Source organism: Porites lutea, chromosome 3, assembly GCF_958299795.1.
Source record: "Porites lutea chromosome 3, jaPorLute2.1, whole genome shotgun sequence".
Lineage (NCBI taxonomy): Eukaryota > Metazoa > Cnidaria > Anthozoa > Scleractinia > Poritidae > Porites > Porites lutea.
Window position 1 is genome coordinate 18,579,965 of NC_133203.1, and position 8,983 is coordinate 18,588,947.

Here is an 8,983-nt window from a genome sequence, read left to right on the forward strand (position 1 = left end):
TTTGTTCATGATTATTTTCTTTGGACATCAGTAAACATTGCAGGCATAACACGTATCCTTAATCCATACATAGGGACAGAAAAAGAAATAAAGAGGAAAGTAGCTGAATTTGCTGCACGACTGAAGCAGGCGAAAGAGAGGACTTTCCTTGACCAGCCAAGAAGCTGTTCCCATAGAAAGCAAAGACACAGAAAAGGCAAAGCCAAAATATACAAGCAAAAGGAAAGCAACCACAGACAAGGACAAGTGTGAAAAGCAGGTCACAAAAGTAAAAAAGTCCTGGTCAAATGATGCGAAGTTGGCGGCCTCAAAAGAGACGGCGATGCAGCTATTCAACTGCAGTGAGAACGATAAAGCTGAAGTTACCAATGTGGACAAAGAAAACCATGATGTAGAAGAACTAGTTCTGACTAATGTGCAGTCAACTGGTAATTGCCGGAGGGATGTTCCAAGACATGGTCAACAAGAAATACCCAAAATTCTCAGTAGGCCTGGAAAATGCAGTACAGCCAGTGTCACAGAGGCCGTTGCAGACGATGCAAACCTCTCAACTACAGCCACCAGCACATGCACAGCCAATGTTGCATTTACAGACAAATCCAGTGCCATCCCAGTCCCACCTACAGCGCCCAGATCACACCATATCAGCAAATATGGCCTAGTCTCGCAAACAGTTGGCGCGCTAAAAACCATGAATGGAACTGCATGCAATGGACATGACAATGTTTGACGACTGACAACTACCACATTGAAAAAGAACAAAACGCAAACATTAACTGCCCATTCTGTGCTGAGGAAACTGATCAGTGTTGAAAGTGCAAGGCGATTATTGAAAAGCAGAAGCAAGAAATAAAAGAGCTTCGAAGTTCTCAAATGCCTGGTGAGTTAGTTACCTTATCTTGTAATGTTTTTATGATATTTTATATACTGTATGCAATATGAATATATAGAAGTTTGCTGATTATAGGAGCATTCTGATGCATTCAAGCAAGCTAAATGGATCCAGCTGATACAGTGTTTTCTTCTGCTTTTTTTTATTTGATGGTCACATTTTAACATTTTACAATACTGACTCGCAAGTTGTAACCATTAAATTCCACGGTAATTAATGTTTGACCGAAGAGTTTGAAGTTGATTGCAGAAAGTGTGGGACCATGAAGGACATAAAATACTATTCCATGACTTAAAAGAACAGCTTTAATCAAAATACACTAACCTCGAAAGAACCAACATTAACTTTATCTCCAATAGAACACATTGGCTCCTTTGAGGAGGGAAATGTTCTGCGATGGACATGCATTGAGCTATGTTGTTGCGAAGCTGTCCAAAGAAAAGATGAGTCTCTAGAGGCGAGCATGCTTGGACTAGCCTGAACGCATAAGGCAGCCACATGTTGAGGCGAGCGGACTGGGCCTACAAAACTAGTGGGCTTGCCCGCCCAGTTACACCACTTCTCCATAACACTAGGTGGTGATTCACACAGCGTTAATGACAACTTTGTAAGGTCAAAAAGAAGTACACTGTCTTTGGAAGTTCCTGCACTGACCACAGTTAAAACAGACTCCCTGTTCTTTACACCAGCCCATTGTAAGATGCCCCGAATGTAAGTGAACGAGGGTTGTGGCGGATTCCATCTGGCATATGGATGGAAACCACTGGAACCCCGTTGTATGAACATCTTGGCTACAGAGGGGGGAACTTTACTCTCCTCTTCACTACAAATGAGACGAATACTGATATCTCCAGACTCCACTGAAGAGGAGGGTCTGGTCTGGTGAAGAATTGTTTCATGTCACAATGCCCTCTAGTCAACAGAAACCTGCACTTTGTCAGCCAGCTTCTGAAGGGCTACCAAAACGGTGTAGAGGTCCCTTACGTGATGAGGAGCAGAAGCAAGCTTCTGAACCACTTAGAGGTTAATCTTTACATCTGTACTTCCTCAAGGGCATTCAACTGTTCTCTCAGTTCTTTAATTTGCTGGGCGAACTACAAAACAAAAAGTAACCCTAATTAACAGGCGTAAATGAAAATAACTTACCAGCAGAGGGTAAGTAAACAAGTCCTACTGGTTGCTGACACTGAAACAAGAAAATGAGGAGGAATGGTGCTATAAGACACATCCTAGGGTGAAAACTCCCGTAATTAACATTTCAATTTTTTCCTTTTTTTTTCCCCTAAACCTCCACATTCTTACATTGGAATAACCAATGAAATAAAATATTATGTCACCTGCAGTTCACAAAGGATGTAGCTAAAAAAGTAATCACTGAAAATATATCCCAATTGGAAACTGCCAGGACACAATGAAACAAACATATCAAACCTTCAACAACACAAGTACAGACAATTCCTCTCGGCCACAACCAAGCAAAACTGGCTGTAGTCGGTTTCAAGTGAGAAAGTGTAGGAGGCCGTGGAGAATCACAGAAAGTAAGAGATATGAGAGTCCACGTTCTTGCACGTTGAAGGCTGGGCATATGGCGTAGCCGATTTCTAACTTGTATCGCTTTGTTGTCACCCAGAAACCCTTTGGACTTTCCAGCTCGTTTTCCATGATACCGCGGTAATGCGTTCATTTCCAAATGGCTCAAAATTTGTGGGAATAGCTTCAATCTAGCAGATCCGAAGTGAGTAGAGAGTAACTCATCCCTGAAATAAACCAATTGTTGTTGTCGATTTGCATAGCCAGTAAATCACATCTGAAGGTGCAAAGACAAGGACAGTGGTGAGGATTCGAAGTGACTGTTAAAATTTTCGATGCAAACATCCACCAAACCAAAGAAGCAACATCCATATCGACAGTGATGTCTTTTTTTTTGGATTAAAAGGCAACAGTGGCCTTGCTTGTGCCATGCAGAAATCGCCCAGCATGGCAATATATTTGTTGATGAATTTGCTTGTTGTACAATCCGAGTACTGAAAATGCCGCTATTTAATATGCTGTAAATCCCTCGGCACAAACTTAACGTTGTTAGAAGAGACTGTTTCTATTATGATCACAGATGCCAATAGAAAACAGGAAAAAAATTAAATATTTCAGAACACAGTTCAAAGTGGCTGCCATCATGGTGCCTTTCACATGAAAATAATGAGACCCATCTGTAAGAACTGGTTGAACTGACCGATATTTACTTGAGTTATAAATCGCCTGATGATCGAAGATGGCCTGAACTGTTGCTCTATAATTTAACACTTTCATGGCTTACTACGCTCTCTTTTCTCCATGCTGAAAGTAATGAAAAAGGCTTATTTTTGTTCAGCCAACTTTGCCAAAATATTTCTCTAGCTCGGAGTATTCCTTTTTTCCGTTCAATTGTCATATTCTTGATCAATAACGATTTCTTAAAACATAAGCAAGCGAATATTAATGTTAAAAGCTGACGTTTCGGTATCATCATGACACCATTCTCGAGGCAAAATGAATAAATAATGCGAAGATTTGATTTCTGTAGTGTCTCCAAATTAGCATAATAACAAAGGATCCCAAGTTTTTCAACTGAATACCTTTGCGCGAAGCGAGTCCGCCTGCACGTTTAGGGATGGTTTGAGTTTTCTTATAAAGAGCACCTCCTTAATTAGCAATCATATTTGTTAGAACCTTTAGTGAGCACGTGAAATTGTTCTGAAAGGAAAGGTGGTACATCCGACTTATGTTCGCTAAGATAATTTTTACAAATTGACGATGATTTCTGTGTCCATCAACGCGTTCGTGAAGGTGGCCACGAGTATAACCAACATATCCTGCATCACACAGGTTACACGAGGGGAGCGTAAGGGGGGTCCGAAAACCGCAAAACCGCACGGAAATACGCCCAAAAACCGCAAACCGCATCGGATTTTTTCCTGAATACTGAAACCGCGCGTACATGTAGGCCACAATATGAAAGCTGACGTCAGCAAGACTTATGATATATTCTGATAACATTGTGCGTTAGTATCAAACATACCATTATAACACTAACGATATATTGTACTACACTATTACACTCTATTTACTACTAACCAAATGCCAAGTATGCTGGTCACGTACTTGTACGAGTATTGATATCTCCCTTGACTTTGAAAAACTCTGTCACTGATCCTGTACATCTTACATTGGGTGACTGATTACTTTGGACGACCCTGTGCTAGTTGTCGAACGCGGAATAAATGTTTCTTCTGGAATTGTGACCTTCTTGTCTTGTAAAGAGTTCACATTCAGTGGAGAAGACGATTGTTAGAAAGACAGCTCTTCTGAAATTCTCCCCTTCCTTTCCTTCTTCATAAAAGATTGCCACGTAATTAATTATTACGTCCTCTTCGCTTTCAGTTGCCACCTTGACGACCTCAGTTGCCATTGTTGCGCATTGAATCAAAGCAACAAGAACACAAGGCTGTACGGACTGTACGAGCTAACATCAGGCATGGAATTTCACGAAGTCGACGCATCATTGGCCAAAATGGTTAATCACATTAAGTATTAACTGGAAAAGGCTGTAATTGCAAACCACAGAGTTAAATTGCGCTTGCAAAACAACCGGATGCCGACCGTTCTAAAGAGTGTTATCACTGCAGACACTTTTTTTAACCGAAAACGGCGACTTAAAGGTTGTAATAACCACAAACCGCTTAGTGTTTTGAAACCGCAATACCGCGAGTTAAAATAAAAACATTACCGCTAAACCGCACCAAAAATAATGCAAAACCGCATCACCGCAAACCCTTACGCCCTCCTCTTACATTGAAATTGATAAACTAAACATTGTTGGCTAACAATGGCTGGCTTTACTTCCCAAAAATTTAAGGTCTTCGTTGAGTTTTCTGCCTATCAACACGGGCTGAATAGTGGTCTTGATTTTTAAGCTGAGGTCTGTGAGACGTTTTTTCACTATATTAGTACAGACCTGAATTTAATTTGTTCAATGATCATAATTGTAACGTCTTTGCCAAAGTCATGAGATTTGCTGTTGTGGAGAAAGTGCTCTGATAGTTCACAGCTGTTGACTCCTCTCTTAACATGGTTCCTGTGATTATCAAGTGGCAGGTTGAAAGCTGTCTCGCTCTTCCCTACATATTGTAATCTACAAATTCGACACTCAATTATATAAATCAGAAAGGTTGATTGACAATTCACTGTATGGAATACGTCAAACGCCTTGCCATCCTACCCCATGCCCGTAAAAGTAGAGGTCTAGTTTATAAGCACGCACCAACTACATTTATTGCAAGGACCACAGCTACCCATTGTGGTGGTATGTTCTTCAAGGGTTCTGCCTGTTAATTTGGTACTGACCAGTATGTCGCATAGACTTTTTGATCGCCTATATGCGATAATTGATCGTTCTCTAAATATGTGAGCCAGTCTTTCCTTTAATTGGAGGAAGAGCCATTTCCTGTTCGCCACTTCAGCAATGTATGAGCTGAGTGGATTGTATGTGGTTACTAAGGGTATGTGGTTGGTGGTGTGCCTCCCTCTCGCCCGCAAACTTGTGTCTTGTGTCAGTGACAGAACTTAACACATTTCAGATAGCACCCTATCTCTTTTATACCCACACGAAACGGAAAAATTGGAATATTCCAATATTCTTTGCTCTAGTGCGTGCGTTGATGAGCATATCCTGGAAACGTCTAATGTCGCGAGAATACTGTTCTCAGGAACTCTGCCCAAGTTTTTCAGTAGTACAATGAAATCTGTAGTATCTCTGATGTGAGAAGGTGGTGCTTGTCCCAAGGGTGTTAGAAACTCATTCACATATGCAGACAATTTCTCCGTATGGCTGTTAATGGAATAGATAACAGGTCGTCCTGGATTATTGGGTTTATGGATTTGGGGAAGCATGTAAAAAAATTGGTGTTCTTGAGTTTGCTGGTCTTAAAAGCTGGCCTGTATCCACATCTAAGTCACCATTATTTATCAGGTTGCTGATACATTGGGTAATCAATTGTTCGTGCTGTGAAGTCAGGTCTTCGTCTACTCTCTTGTAATACTCCTCATGGTTTAATTGCTGCATGACTTCCGTAATGTAATCCCCTGTGTCGAAAATTACTGTGGCTCCGCCCTGTCACCAGTCACCATTATTTATCTGCAGGTTTTATTATTATATCCTTATTGTTACTTAGTCTTTTTAAAGCTACCCGTTCTCGTTTGTTAAGATCGTCACGCTGAAATCAGTGGTTGTATGCTAACCTCTCCCTGATGTCCTGTCTCAATTTTGCCACGTAAGAGTTCAGATAAGGTTCTCTCGATGGTCTATAATACCCTTGGTGATCTCTTTTATTTTACTTTTCGAGCACTGAGTGGTGGTAACTCGAGTCTTGTTCTATTTCATTGATATTATCAGGAGCGTGGTATTCCTTAAGATTGATCCCTCTCTCCTTCTCTCTATTTATATATATATGCAGATCCATAAGCCCAACAATCCGCGACTTCCAGTGGTCTCCTCTGTTAATAGTCATATGGAGAAATTATCAACTTATGTGAATACATTTCTTAGACTGCTGGCAGAAAAACTGCTGTCACACATAACAAATACCACAGATTTTATCAGAAGATTGAAAGTGCTAGGATGAGTACCCGAAAACAGTATTTTAGTTACGCTAGATGTCTCCAGTCTATATACAAATATAGACACAGATGAGGGACTAACCATAGTCAAGGAGGAACTTCAAAAAAATGGGCCGAGCAATCCTTCAGCTGAGACATTAACTTGCCTCCTTGAGAAAGTCCCTAAACTGAACAGTTTTGCATGAAAAGATGGGAATTTCATTCAAGTCAAGGGTACCGCAATGGGCACTAGAGCTGTTCCCAATTTCGCAAACATATACATTGGCCAACTAGAGGATAAATTTGTTTACCAGACAGAATGATTTAATTATAATACTGACTGGGTACGTTTTGTTGATGATATATTTCTAATTTGGGAAGGAAGCAAAGACTCTCTTACAGCATTTATAGAGTATCTTAAGAGCGCGGTATCGCTGATTAAATTCATGCACGAAATCTTGTACAGTTCCGTGAACTTTCTTGATACTAAGGTCAAAGAATTCGATGGGTGACATCAACACGTACTGATGTGTGCCAGAAACCCACAGACACCCACCCATACCTACACTTGACCTTGGCGCATCCCCATTATTTGAAATACAGCATTCCGTGCAGCTAGGCCTTAAGACTTAGGAGGATATGCTTATCAAACGACATACTAGAACAGAGGATAACGTAATATTGCACTTTTTTGGTCTCTTGCGGCTAGATAAGAAATGGGGTTCTAACCGATATGTGAAGAGTTCTCTCTCTCATGCAGGAAGAGATTTTGCACGCCAGGTATAGGGGCCAATCATATTCCCCTAGTAACTACACACAATCCCCATACCACATTTATCGCTGAAAGAGCGACTACATACTGGCACTTCCTCCAACTGAAAGAAAGGTTACCTCGCATTTTCATGAACCAGCAGTAATAGTATACAGACGAACCAAAAGCCTCCGAGATACACTTGTGAGCGCTAAACAGAGAAGCAAAACGCCTGGAGAGGGGGCCTCCACAACAGGTGGTTTTGGACCCTGCAATAAACTTAAATAGAATTTTTGATTTCATTATACCATGTAATGAATTGCCAATCAACGTGGGTGATTTACATTATCGAATGTAACATTCATGCTTTGCTTATATAAATTCAAGGAGTTTTCAAGGAGTATGCCAGGCCGTTGTGAACCACAAATGTAAAATACAATCATAACTTTTAACTACATACCCATTGCCAGCTTGACAGTTACAGTTTTTTTAGGGGCTGTTGGAAAAAGGGCAAGGTTTAGATGGATACATTTGCCCTATCGCGCAGATTTTCATTGCTGAAATGTTTAACGTTGGTTGATTCTCAGTTGCCTTTATCTTCTAGGTTTAGGAGACAATAATAGAATAGAATAAACATCGCTGGTTAATTCAAAATTAACCTGAGATAAAAGTTCACTTGTACCATGTAGCTATCCTGAAATAAAAATGTTGCATAGAATTCCCGGTCCATTGAGGTCAAGAAAAAATTTCCCGTCTGGGTGGGGGTTAGTATTTTGCTGTTTTTATCCATGACACTTCGAAATGAAGTATACATGGGTAAAAACAACAAAACGGTCAAAGAGAACTGGAAGCAAGTTTGAAAAAATAAAAAAGATGGTGGTCGCAACAAAGAGAATTTTTTTTGGGTTTCAGTGACGTTTTCTGGAAATTTTCTTAGCACTGGCTACCCCTCACGGGTTTAGGTCAAATTCAAAGGAAAACAAAAAACCCAGTTTCTATCACATTCTTTGGTTTAAAAGACTGGTGGTAGTAAAGACAGACGAGAGATGTCATGATATCAGGTGGTACTGTTCACGATTTTGGCAAACTTTGGTTGTAATCTTTCCGCGAAAGTCTAAGCAAGTGAAAATCCATACAAAAATTGCGATTTTTTGGTTGGTTTTTAGCGCAAAAAAACCCAGTGAAATCCGATAAGCTGGCATTAATCGAAGGTAAGATCTTGAATTTGATGTTTTTTGATATTAATATTCCCGTGGTAGCCACTGAGATTTGTTTACCAGTAACTCACAATCAGAGACAAAAAACTCTCAAAGTCGCTTCAGTCTGATTATTCCGCCATATTTTAAAGACCAAATCGTGGCTTGAATGCGGCTTTAGCCTGTTAAATTCCTGGATGTGACTGGGCATTCCACGCGATGAGGCAAAAACTAAGAAAATTTCCGCATATTTACATTTTTGCTAATAATTCTAAAACAATTCCGCAAAATTTAGAGGTTTTTCCAGCAAAAAGTTTGAACACCTGCATAGATGTAAGTAATTTTAATGGTTATTGTGTCAATCAACTTATAATAATATTACAATTTTCTGAAGTTATTATTATTCAAACATTGTACTTACAATGGTTGAAGTATGTATTCTTGTTATTTCGTTATAACATTAAAAACCTTTTTAAAAAATTGTTCGTTTACATGAAATATTCGATTTCAAAC